Here is a 14,212-nt window from a genome sequence, read left to right on the forward strand (position 1 = left end):
TTCTATTTCGGTCGCTTACTCGTGCGGATCAGTATTACTCGTAGCATAGATTTTAGATAGCTTGAAAACAAAACTGTGAAGTTAGTGGTAAGATAAGCATAGCCTGAGAAAGGTTCTGGATGCAACTGCGAGTGTGTTTGCTCAAACGTGTGGTTCTGTGGGTCTCGAATGTTTTTGCTTTATACGTATTATATGAGAGTTTGTTTTGCGCTTTAGTGAAGGGAATTTTGATAGGAGGCGTTAAATAGGATTACTGTTATCATATAGGGGCCTGAAATAAGGTAGGTCTGTCAGAAGTTACGGATTATGGTAACATTACAGAATTTTAGGATGCTTCTTTGAAGCTTACACACATACACACGCACACACACACACAGACATGTGTGTGTGTGTGTGGGTGTATGGGTAGATGGATAAATATACACATGTAGCTAAAGACAGAGAGAGAGGGAGAGAAAGAGAGAGAGAGAGATAAACATATTTACATAGATACATAGATGCATAGATGGATTTATATATAAAAATATTTATATTTATATGTATATATATGCATATACATGAATATAAATCTACAAATATATGTGCGCGCACACACACACACACAAGTATATACATGATCTATTTCTATGTGATTTAATTGTGTTGGAATCAAAAGCAGCATATGTTGGCCAGCAGTGGTCTCAGTTTAGCCTTTATTCAGTTCCCGAAACGTTTTAGGTGCGACCCTTGGCAGTCTTAGCCTGGGCTAGCGACCCTAAATGTGTGAACATGTAATATATCCAACCATTTTAATGGAACTTATACTTACAGATGAATAGTAGATTACGTTATTATATACTTTTATAAATTAATATTACCAACATTAAATTTCAATAAACAAGTGTTAATAAAAAAACGAACTTTTACTGGCATATTCAGCTATAGATTTATTCACCTTTTAAGACCCTCTGGCGACCCTCAGAAAAACCCTGGTGACTCTTATTAAGCTTAATAAGTTTCTACTTGTTTCACGTCTCTCCGTCAGACTGATATGCGTGCGTGCGTGTGCTTGTGTGTGTGTGTGTGTGTGTGTGTGTGTGTGTGTGTGTGTGTGTGTGTGTGTGTGTGTGTGTGTGTGTGTGTGTGTGTGTGTGTGTGTGGCCTGAAATCCATCCATGTTTTTTCTATTTGTCATCAGCGAAGTATATGGTATAATAATGTGTATTTGGAATACTTCAGATTCACGAAGTATGTCCGACTGTGGGCAATGAGGCAACTCCAACAAAATACAAAAAAGAACATTGTTTTATCATCAAAGAGAGAGAGAGAGAGAGAGAGAGAGAGAGAGAGAGAGAGAGAGAGAGAGAGAGAGAGAGAGAGAGAGAGAGAGAGAGAGAGAGAGAACACGGCAGAGTCTTTCGAGGTGAGTAAAAGTATTTCATAATGAGGGTCGCAGAGAAGTAGGCCTACGGTAAACTGGTATGCACAACGGGGACAGTGAAACGTTGTTCCAACTGCAGCAAAAACCTCCTAGCCATTTGCGGTAAATGATGGACAGTTCCAGCGATTGCCACAGACGCCGTTCTTGTTCCTGTTCTCACGGAAGGAGGAAAAGGAAGTGAGGCAGAGTGCACTGCAGCAAACGATGTGGTTCTCTTGCAGACGAGGCTCAGATGCTGAGCGATCTAGTGGCTGGTGCGGGAGGGAGGACGTAGGAAGAATAAAGAATACGGTATTATCACCGTATAATATCGTAATATTATGCTGTGTTCCATTTAGATGTTTAGAAAACGGTTATCTCACAAGATTTTAGGAAGACAGAGGAGGCATTACATAATTCTATGCAATGCCGTGGGGTAGGGTGGGGGTGGGGGGGCGCGTATCATAAGCCTCTAGACAAAAGTAACAAGGATTTCAGGTCATATTCTGATTTTGCTGGTCCATTCTTTTGAAAGGAGAGGGAGGGATAGAGAAAAGGAGGTGGGCGAAAAAAACTAATTAATAAGAGAAAGAACGTTGTGAATTTTGCGTAAGACGGTCTAACCAAGGGAGGTGTGGCACCTTCGGTGACGTCATCAAGACTCCCCGTGCTTCTCCCGAAGTTCCGATTGGTTCTGTAGCGGTGGCACTGAAGAGGCGGATGTCCTTAATGCTGCTCTTAAGGTTGACTTGGATCTGCTGAAGGAATGTCTTTGAAAAAAGAAGTAAAAATCAGTTATTTAGCTCGACCAAACAACGTTGTTTCCGCGGGGCCGATGCTGTACCTCCTACTGTACTTTCCTTCGGCAAATGCTTCCGTTATTCAGCAGACATGGGAAGACTTTTGTCAGCTCTAGTTACGTCCATACTAATGCTTTGACAACTTGGAAACAGAGGCCTTTGTCAGGGTTTTAGAAAGATGTTTAACAATATAGTTAACCTGACCCTTTCCTTATTTTATTATTTTAGAACATGAAATAATAGTCATAGTAATGCCATGTCACACATTTCATCCAAATGTTTCACAATTCTCTTCTCAGTTACACAAAGCAATCCAACTCCCATATGATACGTTCAAAGTAAAAGCTGACGAGACCCACACAGTCTCACAAGTAAGCACAGACACTCGCAGTTGCATCCAGAAACTATGTTAGTCGTCCCACTGATTTCAGTGTTTTCTTTTGAAGTTATATATATTTCATGCTTCGGATAATACTAGTCTACATGAGCAAGCAACTTGAAAATAGAAACCCAACCAACATAAGATATAATACAGTAAGAGTACATTTATTCCCGAGTCGAGAATCGAACCCGGGACTCGCGGCTGAGAGCCACGTATCCTACTCACTAGACCACATTGGCCTTAGTTATTGGAGAAAGTTGTGCTTACCATAATATTAGCCTGTGAGAGTGTGTGTGTGTGGGGGGGGGGGCATAATGCCTCCGCCATTGATCCTTATCGGAAAATTTCTTCTTTCGTTTGGCCATTTCATCGTCAAATTAGATGTGCTACATCCTGCAAAGCTATTTTGAGAGAGAACTGCGCTTCCAAAAGCTCTTTCTGTTGCCATATTTCTTTTCCTCTTCGAGAAATAGAAGAAATTAGAAGTCTGCAGTTGGGAAATTCGAGGTCTGCAGCCATCAAAAAAAGAACTTGTTTAATCTAAAGAAATCATACGCAATAATCTACAAACATTTAGTAGAAACAGAGTTGCTATTGTAAAATCGCCATTCCTCCCTTCTCTATTTCCTTCTGGTTCCTCTCGTCGTTCCCTTTCTGCCAACTTCGTAAATGGGTTAGCATCTATTGTGTTTTAACGTTCGTCAGAATAATCGATGAATTGCTAAATAGAGAGTATTAAAGCAACAATTTAACAAATCTTAACGGAGGAGGCACGTGACCCCCCCCCCCCCGACTACTCAATTGGCTTTATATTCACAATAAATCAAACGCAGGCGGTCGCTGCCGAGAGAATCAACGAGAATTTGCCATATTCCCCCAGTTTCGTAATGCCCGAGGTTCTCAGCCAATTTATCTGGGAAATTATTGTGTGAATTTTTCGTTTTTCTGTGTTCGTTTTTTACCTCCGTCAATGAGGTTATGTTCTTGGTAGCGTTGATTACTTTGTTAGTTGGTTGGATAGTAGAATAACAAAAAGTTATGAACTATTTTAACCAGAGGTGTGTCTAACCTAAATTTTGATGCCATTAAACCTTACTCTTAAAATAAATTGCTTCAGAAGATCCAGTTTAGTCTCGAGAGCAGCATTTACTACATCCTTCTCTACAGGGCCACCGCTTCAGAACCAACCAAGCACGGAGAGTCTTAATGACGTCACCGAAGATGACACACCTCCCTTAGTTAAACCTTCTTACGCCAAATTCCAAATCGTTCTTTCTCCTATTCATTCGCTCTCTTTTTATTTTTTGCCCTCACCCATCCCCCTCCCCCTCCCTCTCCCTTCAGAAGAATAGAAAATATGACGTGAAATTATATTGTTACTTTTGTCTAGCGGCAAGGATACGCCCCCTCCCACCTCCACCTCACGGCTTAGCATAGAATTAAGTAATACTTCCTCTCTCTTCCTTAAATCCTGTGAGATTACCGTTTTCCAAACATCTAAATGGAACACTGCCTGGCCGATAACACACCTTACCGATATCACTGTGATAATACCGTGTTATTTGTTCTTCCTACGTCCTCCCTCCCGCACCAGCCACTAGATCGCTCAGCATCTGAGCCTCGTCTGCAAGAGAACCACATCGTTTGCTGCAGTGCACTCTGCCTCACTTCCTTTTCCTCCTTCCGTGAGAACAGGAACAAGAACGGCGTCTGTGGCAATCGCTGGAACAATCCATCATTTACCGCAAAGGGCTAAGAGGTTTTTGCTGCACTCGGAACAGCGTTGCACTGTTCCCGTTGTGCACTCGTCTTATACCAGATTAATGTAGACATTTACAATAAAAAAAAAAAAAACGAGGATATATGCGAAAAATCTTGTATAATTCCTGTCTTATATTTAGATCTCAGTTGCATCAACCACTAAAGACATGAAAAACGGTAAAAAAAATACATTTGGATAATTAACTACATTTGAGGTTATATATTAGAGGCTTGTATATCTATCTAAATTGATGTGTGTATTTATCTAAACACGCTAATCCATATGATAATTAGAAACTAAATACACACAAGAAAAAGTTTGAATTTAGAATAAATGCTGGTAATTCCGACCTTGGCGAAATAACGTTAAGGATATGATAGCTTAATGAATAATAATAAGGAAAAATATCTAATGGGCAATTATGTTTGTATGTTATCTAGTGCAGGCAATAAGAAGTAAATTATTTAATTTGTTCCCTAATTGTTATTCTAGACAGAAATATTTTTCTTTTTCTATTTCCATGTCCTTATAGTGTATTGGGTAACACGACTGACCGTAAATCAGGACATATTTTAGCGCGAATTCATGTAACTCGTTGTAGACGTATGACATTTCGCTTTTTGATTTTGTTACGTAGTTCACTTAATGGCAAAGCAGGGACCTGTAATCTATAAATGAGACATTCAAAGGCAAAATCAAATATGGTTTTTCCATGATTTCTTTCTTAGCTCCAGGTCGATCTAAGAAATATTTTGGTTCATAGAGATTTTCCAATCCCTTCATCGGTACCGTGATTACGAGTGGAAAATGTGACCAGTATTCCCTCAGCGATCGTGTGAAGCTCACCTCCTCATAATATGTTTTATTTATTTTGATAATTGAATAACCGTTATTATTCATTTGCGAGTTTATTTATTGAAAAGTGATCATTAATTAAATAACTTGAAGGCTGTATGGTTAGTTTTCATCAATTCTTTGGTGACGGCTTTTCCCAAATTTACCATTATTATCAATAATCTTATTATTATCGTTATTGTTACTTTTATTAATATCATCATTATCATTATTGTTATCATTACCATTACTGTCATCATAATTATTATTATTGCTGCCATTATCATTTCATTGATGATTATGATTACTATTATTATCATCACACTCATAATCATAGCTATTACGATCTATAATTACCGTTATTAACAGAATCATTGTGATCGTATTATTATAGGGATGATGATAAAAGGAATACAAATGGAAATAGGAAGTAAAATGGTAATAATAATTATTACGATAATGATGGCAATAATAATAATAATGATAATGATCGTGATGATAATCTATTACAGTGATTAATAATGAAAAAAAAATTGAACTTACATTTTAAGTAAAAACTGATTGCAACCCGGCGCTTTTCATGTTTTTTTAAGCCCGGAGCTTTTCATGTCTTTCAGCTCCGGGCAATGTTGCAATCAGAGGGAGCATTTTTAGCTCCCTCTCATTGCAACCTTTTCTTTTTTAAAGCCCGGGGTTTTTCATGTATTTCAACCCCGGGCAATGTTGCAATCAGAGGGAGCATTTCTTTTTTTGCTCCCTTTTGTGGATTCGAACCCGCAACAGCGTATCCGAGACCCGCTGTTGCGGATTCGAACTGGCGCCTTACCCGCTCGGCCACCGTGGCCGAGGGGCAATGGGAAAGGTTTGAAAATGGTATTTCTGTTACATCTTTTTGAAAAAGACAGGGAGAGAGAGAGAGAGAGAGAGAGAGAGAGAGAGAGAGAGAGAGAGAGAGAGAGAGAGAGAGAGAGAGAGAGAGAGAGAGAGAGAAAGAAAGAAAGAAAGAGAGAGAGAGGAGACAGATAGACAGACAGAGGCAGACAGACAGAGAAAGAGAAAAGATGCTATGTGCATTTATGTGAGGGGCAGAGAGAGAGAGAGAGAGAGAGAGAGAGAGAGAGAGAGAGAGAGAGAGAGAGAGAGAGACAGACAGAGAGAGAGTGTATGTAAGTGCTTGTGCGTGTGCATGTATATATATGTTTATGTCTGCGTGTATATGCGTGTTTGCGTGGGCGTGTTCGTCTGTATGTGCGTGTGCGTGTGTATGAGTGTGTTTGTTTGTTTGTCTGTGTGTGTGTGTGTGTGTATGTGTGTTTATATGTGTGTTTGTCTGTGTGTACGTGTGTGTGTGTTTGTGTGTGTGTGTGTAAGTGTGTGAGTGCGTTTGTATACGGGTGTGTATGTGTATGTGAGTTCATTTGCAGTACGCTTGTGTGTGTTTTTGTATGTGAATGCGTCTGTATACGGGTGTGTATGTGTATGTGAGTTCATTTGCAGTACGCTTGTGTGTGTTTTTGTATGTGAATGCGTCTGTATACGGGTGTGTATGTGTATGTGAGTTCATTTGTAGCGCGGGTATGTGTGTGTACGGGTATGTTAAAGGCGACTGTGTTAACGACTGCACCACGTCGACTTCTTTGTTTAGATGAAGTTAAATAAATCTAAATCCTTGTGAGTATCATCATTATTATTACTATTTTTTTATCATCATTATTATTACTATCATTTTTAGTATCATTATTATTACTATCATTTTTAGTATCATTATTAGTACTATCATTTCTATTATCATTGCTATTACCATCATTTTTATCATTACTATTATCATCATTATCATTACTAATATCGTTGCTATTAGTATCATCATTAGTTTCTTCATTATTATCTTTATCATTATCATTATCATCATAATCATTATCTATTGTTATCATTATTATCATTATCATTGGCATTATTTTTATCATTTCTATAATCATTATCATTATTTTCACTATTTTCATATATGACTTTTCTGTAACCTTGTTACTTGCTTTTCATGTTTCTTCTTTGTCTTTTCTTTCCCTTTTCATCATTTGCGCATTCACCTTTGTTGTCTTTATCATAATATCTTACGCCTTTGATTCTTACCTGCGGGAAGGCTGTATTTTTTGTCTTATAATGAGATTTGAATGTTATTTGATCGTGGCTTGAATAAAAAAAAAGAAAAAAAATCGAGAAGCTGTTTATAGCCAGGTATTATTACACAGAGAGAAAACAAGACAAAAATAGAGATACGGCATAGGCCGATGTGAAAAGGGAAAAAAGGAAGCGAGAATTCAGAGATTATCGGTCAAGGCAGGAAATGAGAGAGAAAATGGGGAAATGGGGAAAGAGGAATTAACAGAAATATCAAATAGATGATACGGGAAAAATGTCAGAAAGACAAAAAGGAAAAGGAAAAATGAGAGAGAGAGGATATGGGGAGACAGAGAGCGAGAGTGAAAGATGGAGAGAAAGAGAATGGCATATGCGTAGTAATGAAAGGGATTATAAAATTGTCAAGCGTTTCCTCTCGAGGTCGAACCGAGAATCTTGCGTGTGAACCGAACGTGACAAACGAGAATTTCAACATCTTTGTGATAATAACGGATAATAACTGTCATTCCTAACCACCTGTGCAAAACCTCGACCTAAGAGAGAAAATCAATCGAAACATTCTTTTTTTCAAGGATGCTTAATGATCACCGGATGTCAGCGAGGACCGAAATGAAAAACCTTCCAAAAGGAGAATAATAATAAAAAAAAAACACTGGCGGTTCTCCTGCAGTGCAGTACATCTGCATCCTTCAATATCTAATTGTTTATCCTGTTATTTCTGTAGTTTTATGAAAAAAATAAATAAAAAAATGATAAAGAAAGAAAGAAAATAAATATTTCCCTTTTGGCTTTCCTCATAAGTGTAAGACATTCTCCATTGAAAGGTATCTAAGCTGATCCTTTTAATTAAATGCTTGCAATATTGATTTACATATATATTCATTATTTACTGGTTTTAAGAACTTAAATTGGTGTTGAATAACTTTTATGTAGAATATTATACACACACACACACACATACACACACACACACACACACACACACACACACACACACACACACACACACACACACACACACATATATATATATATATATATATATATATATATATATATATATATATATATATATATATATATATATATATATATATATATAGAGAGAGAGAGAGAGAGAGAGAGAGAGAGAGAGAGAGAGAGAGATACATATATACATATATATAGTTATTTATATATGTTTATAAGTGTATAAATAGGCATATGTATATCACACACACACACACATAAGTGTGTATATATTTATGTATGTACATGTATGTGTGTGTATGTACATATTTGTGAATCTATATATAAGCATGTATATATATCTATTTATACACACGCACACACACACATATATAGGAGCACATACATTGTGTGTGTATATATACATACATATATATTCATATATACCTATTTATATTTACACACACTTAATGTAAAATAGTGGATACACAATCTCTTTCATTCTTTATCGTTTTTCACTCATATTCTCGGTTTTTGTTTTTATCATTGTTATCATTCTCTCAGTCTCTCCCTCTTCCTCTCTCTCTCTCTCGCTTTCAACCACTATTTACAACAGAATATAAAACAGTGAGGCATCCAACATTACGATCGTTTCCGTGTTGTAGTGGTTATCACGTGCGCTTCACACGCCCAAGGTCCTCGGTTCGATCCCGAGCGGAAACAACGACAATTGATTTTGGAAGAATTTTACTCTCCGTGTCTTAGTGAAACAGCTGTTGATGCTGCAGTGACCTGGATTGCAGCATCCACGTCAGAGGATGACCATCCGAGCGGCATCCGAACGTCTGGCGCCACCGAGATGTTAGAGGATGCCTGTTGCTACTGAATGATCACAAGATTGGTCGGATGCCCTATTTTTTCTGTATATTACTTCTTTCTACTGCAGCGCCCACAATTTAGTGTAATTAACGTCAGATCACATTCAAAATGCCCAGTGCGCATTCCCACATCCGCATTTCAAGTACCCACAATCCCCACACCCACGTAGACAGCCAGCACTAGTTTCCCACACGAGGGATGCACGCCAGAGATCAGCCTCGGCGTGGACCTTTTCGTTGAACTGAATACACGAAAAGGCGAGACGGCAGTCTTATCGTCGAAAATTATTTTCTCCTTTTCTCTTTCTCTCACTTTTACTTTCAATCTCTCTCTCTCTTACTCACACACATCCTCTCTCTCTCTCTCTATCTATTTCTATCTCACTCCCTCCTCTCTCTGTTACACTCACCTCTTCTCTTTTTTTCTTTTTTTATTTCTGTCTCTCCATCTTCTTCCATCTCTCTGTCTCACTCGCTCAAGCACACTCTCAGACTGTCTATATATCTTTCCATCCTTCTTTATCTCTCTTTCTCTCTCATTCCCTCTCTTTCTCACTTTGGCGATTCTTTCTCTATATACCTCTCTGTTTATGTCTCTCTTCACCCTCCCCCCCTATCTATCTTTCTCTCTTTCTCCATCACTCTCTATTTCCTCCTCCCCCTCTCTCTCTCCCTCTTCTTTCCTCCCAAACTCCCGCCTTACTCTTCCACACAAACTCTCTCCCTTCTCACCACCCCTTTCTCTCTGTGTGTGACTTTTTCTATCTCTTTCTGTCTATTTCTTTCTCTCTCTCTTTTTCTCTCTTTCAGACGCTATCTGTTTCTCCCTCCCCCCACCATTTCCTTTCTCTGTCTCTGTACTCACTCTCCTCTCTTTCCCTCTCTCCGTTTCTCTCGCCCTCTCTTTCACAAGCATAAACTACGGTGACAATAATAGGGTGACGAAGAACTGCAATTCACTGCAGGAGAACCGCAATTATTAACATTTTTTCCTTTCGTTTGTAATATGCGTTTCATTTCGGTCTTCGCTGACTTCGGTGTTCATTAATCATCCTTGGAAAAAAGATGTTTTGAATAATTTCCTCTCTTAAGTCAAGGTTTTGCACATGCGGTTAGGAATAACATAGTTTTTATTCGTCATTTTAACATAGATGGTATTATAAGCAGTCATGTTCGGTTCGATCTCGAGCGGAAACACCTGGCAATGTTATGTCTTTTTCATTTCTACGCATCTACCATTCTTTCTCCTACTTTTTTTCTCTCTTTCGGTAATCCTCATCTATTTCTCTATTTCATTTATTTTCGCTCTCTGCCATCCTCCCCCCTATTATCTCTTTCTCTCTGGCATTAACTAGTACTTCAATCAAAACACTGAACACTGAACGCTTAATATAATAACTTTCCCGCAGTGTACTTGTTATCACGTGCACTTCACACGAGCAAGGTCCTCGGTTCGATCCCGAGCGGTGACAATGTTATTATTTTTCTATCTGCTTTCTCATCAGAGAGAGAGAGAGAGAGAGAGAGAGAGAGAGAGAGAGAGAGAGAGAGAGAGAGAGAGAGAGAGAGAGAGAGAGAGAGAGAGAGAGAATCTGAATGGAATTTAAAACGTTAAAGTTTTACAAATTGATCATTTCATACAGAAAATTATAATTTTCGCATTTTTGACACATTTTCTACTAGTTATTGTTTTGTTCCTCATCTATATTCTTTGTGTTTCGCCTTTTTCTTTTACCTTTCTTGTTGGATTTTACCTCACACAAATTCATTGACATATTTACACACATGAATGGAGATAAAATTTCAGGGACATATTTCTGTACATTTGAATATACGTATATTTTACAAAGAAATATCTTCTTTTGACGTCCTACACTGAAATAGGAAAAAACAGAATGTGTTTTATTAGCAGCATGAGTTGCACATAGCCCACACGAACACACAAGTACAAACACATACATAAAAATACACAATAAGGAAAAACTGATTGCAACCCGGCGGGCGTCTCTTTTTGTGCCCGGGGCTTTTCATGTCTTTCAGCCCCGGGCGAGGTTGCAACCAGAGGGAGCACTTTTGGCTCCCTTTTGCAGATTCGAACTCGCGATCGCGGGTTTCGAATCTGGCGCCCTTACCCTCTCGGCCACGGTGTCGAGGGGCAACAGGAAAGGGTTGGGAGAGGTATTTATGCAACATGTGTGTGCTCATCATTTGTATGCGTGCGTGCGTGCGTGTGTGTGTTCGTGTTTGTGTGCGTACTTGTGTGTGCGCCTACGTTTTACTGATCACCGTTATATGACAATGATGATGATGATTCGATAATGATGGTGATAATGAACTTGACCCACTCGGCCACGGTGTGTGTGTGTGTGTGTGTGTGTGTTATACAATAATGATTATTATGCAATAGCATAATAATATTTAAAAAGTTTCAAACTGAACTGCCAGTTTGATTTTCAAACACGGAAAATAAATAACTGGCATTTAGATCATAAGCACAGAAAGAACCCTCTCAGTCGTCGCCGCCGTTATCGCAGTACTTGCACTGGTAAACGTGGCTGACGAGCAATCTAATCAGAGACATCATTCTGTCCTCGCCTGCTGCTTCAGGAAATAATCCCGCAAAAACTTCTCTCCAAAATAAGTTATTTCAGCGGAAGCCAAACAATACAGAATGAAGGATTGTTTAGACGTCCTACAATGAAACAGGAAAAATGGTGGATTTTTCATCGACCTATCATGAGTTGCACATGGCCCACACGCACACACATATGTACAAAAACTGATACAACTGCAGGTAATAACAAAAATAATGAAGATAGTAATTACAATAGTGATGAAAATGATAGTAATTATAATATACCTAATGTTAATATCAATAAGAATATAGTAATGATGATAAAAAGAACAATGATAGTGATAATAACAATGACAGTAACAGTACTACTACTGCTAATGATAATAATAATAAAGATAATACTGATAAATGTAATGATAAGAGGAATAATGATACAAAGGATAATTATGATTATAACTATGATGAAGTTGGTGATGATGATGAGATGAGGTTATTATCATTATGGTAGGGATTGTGGATACAGATTATGAGAAATAACAGTATTGCCTGTAACGACTATGATGCTGATCCTAACAGGATATTTGTTAACGACTGATAGATGTGAAGCGCAATTCAAATACTATGCGATTGGATCCTAAGAACATGCTTTGCACAGATTACACTCTTTGCAGTCGGGTTCAATTCCTTATGGGTAGATCCCTCCTAGTTTCTCTTGTCCCTTGCAAATATGTAATATTTATATTTAAATATGGACAAAAATATTCATGCTTATAACTGAATCACACAAAAAAAACGAAAGCACAAACAAAATCTAAAAAAGGAAGCTTAAAGATAAAGCAATGATAAGGATAATAATAATGAAAATAATAATAGATAATGATAAAAAAATAATAGTAATAATAATAATAACAATAATAGGAATAATACTTATTCCTCTTCTCTCGGTTGTTTTCATGCAGATTCCTACTTTAATTGGCTGTCTAAAGCACAGTACAACCCATCATAAGATACCAAAAACCACATTACATTCCAAAATACTGTGTACCAGTAGAACAGAGAACCAATGCAGCAGAACAGCCAGCCATGAACCTCGGTCATTCCCTAATTGCAACCGGAAAAGATGGCAAAAACAGATTGTGCAAAAAAGGGCAATAATAGATGAAATATCTTCCTTTCCTCCTCCTTTTCTCTCGCTCTCGCTTCCCATCCCCCTTTCTCTCTCTCTTTTCTCTGCTCTCTCTGTCTCAGTATCTCTCTCTCCCTACCCTCCTCTCTCTCTTTCTCATACGTTCTTGTCTCTAACTCTCTCTCTCTCTGTACCTTTCTTTCTCTATATATCTCTGTCCCTCTCTCTGTATCTTTCTTTCATTCTGCCTGTGTCTCTATTCACTCTTTGTCTCAGTCGCTGTTTGTCTTTATATCTCTCTCGCTCTCTCTCTCTCTCTCTCTCTCTCTCTCTCTCTCTCTCTCTCTCTCTCTCTCTCTCTCTCTCTCTAAAATAGCGGAATTGTGGTGTGATATATTCCGATTTCATATTTTTCGTGCTATTTATAAAGAAAGAAAGATAAATGAAAAAGCAGTTTCAAAGGAAATTATATTTTCGACAAGTGGCAAGGACACGTGGTTCTTAATCGATGGTTTTCTAGAAATACTGACAATTTCAAATAGTTTTGATGAATCTCCTTTTCAAATGCCACGAACTCATTTTCTGTTTAATCAAATAACATAAGTGATTGGGGAAATTAATTGCCAAGAAAAATCTCTATAAACAAAAATATTTTTTCTTAGAGACCTGGAGCCTTGATAGAAACATGAATAAAAATGTAATTAAATAAACATAAATAGTAGGAATGATAGGAAGAATATAAATGTCAGCATTAAGTATGACGATGACATAAAAATGATTTTCCTAATAATGGAACAATAGCTATAATGATAATGATAACAATTAACAATAATTGATTAAATCAAAATTACCATTTTAACTATGTTATCTATAAGAAACATGATGATAAATATTGATATAAAAACAAGTTTAATGAAAATAAATGACTCGCACACAAAAATGAAAGTAAAATAAGAAATAGAAGAAGAAAAAGTTTTGAATGTTTTTCCCCGTCGGGAATCGAACCCGAGATCTGATTTAGAATCAGCTGTGTTAACCACTACACTACAAGGCCTTAGTAAGTCACGTTGAGGAATATGTTTAAAATACTCCACCCCATCCTTCTCTCGCTCTCTTTCTTTCTCTTCTTTCTCTCTCTCTCTTTCTTTCTCTTTCTCGCTCTCTCTCTCTCTCTCTCTCTCTCTCTCTCTCTCTCTCTCTCTCTCTCTCTCTCTCTCTCATATAGGGGACGAATAGCTATTCCAATAAAGAAAAGAAAAACATTATATATTCTACAACCTACACTTCATTATAAATACCTATTATTAAGATAATTTCAATAACTTCAGTAAATTTTATATATTATGTTATTAATCTTTTCTGCAAATGCTAT

The 14,212-nt window shown here is 37.6% G+C and overlaps 1 non-coding gene across 1 annotated transcript; it reads left to right on the top strand.

The window, feature by feature from the left end:
- Positions 1–8,911: 8,911 nt before the first annotated feature.
- Positions 8,912–8,984, top strand: TRNAV-CAC (transfer RNA valine (anticodon CAC)). The gene has a single exon. It is a non-coding gene; the product is annotated as a tRNA-Val (tRNA).
- Positions 8,985–14,212: the final 5,228 nt, after the last annotated feature.

This window comes from Penaeus vannamei, chromosome 11, assembly GCF_042767895.1.
Source record: "Penaeus vannamei isolate JL-2024 chromosome 11, ASM4276789v1, whole genome shotgun sequence".
Lineage (NCBI taxonomy): Eukaryota > Metazoa > Arthropoda > Malacostraca > Decapoda > Penaeidae > Penaeus > Penaeus vannamei.